Raw genomic sequence first — 412 nt, 5'->3', positions numbered from 1 at the left:
TTATATATATATATATATATAAGGAGCCACCTTAGAGTGAACCTAAGGATGCACCTTGAAAATTAGATTATTTGCAATCAATTTACTTGACCCACTCCGTTCATTATGATCTATATGATTTGGATGTCATGTAAACCAAAAAGTAGGCATATTTGGTTGTTTTTACTAATGCATCAAGTGATAGTAAAATTAACTGTTTTATGACAACACAACAAAAGAGACAATGAAAAATATGTATTAGAAATATTCAAATATCATGATTTTTATTTTGAAGATGTTTTAAGACATTTAGATTATAATGAATGGAGCGGATCGTCCATTAAAGTAGCACAATTCATACATTGAGAGATGCATCCTTAGATGTACCCTAAGGAGCCTCCTTAGGTACATATTACCCATATATATATATATA

This window comes from Asparagus officinalis, chromosome 9 (assembly GCF_001876935.1).
Source record: "Asparagus officinalis chromosome 9, Aspof.V1, whole genome shotgun sequence".
Lineage (NCBI taxonomy): Eukaryota > Viridiplantae > Streptophyta > Magnoliopsida > Asparagales > Asparagaceae > Asparagus > Asparagus officinalis.
Note: the sequence above shows the minus strand (reverse complement) of the source record.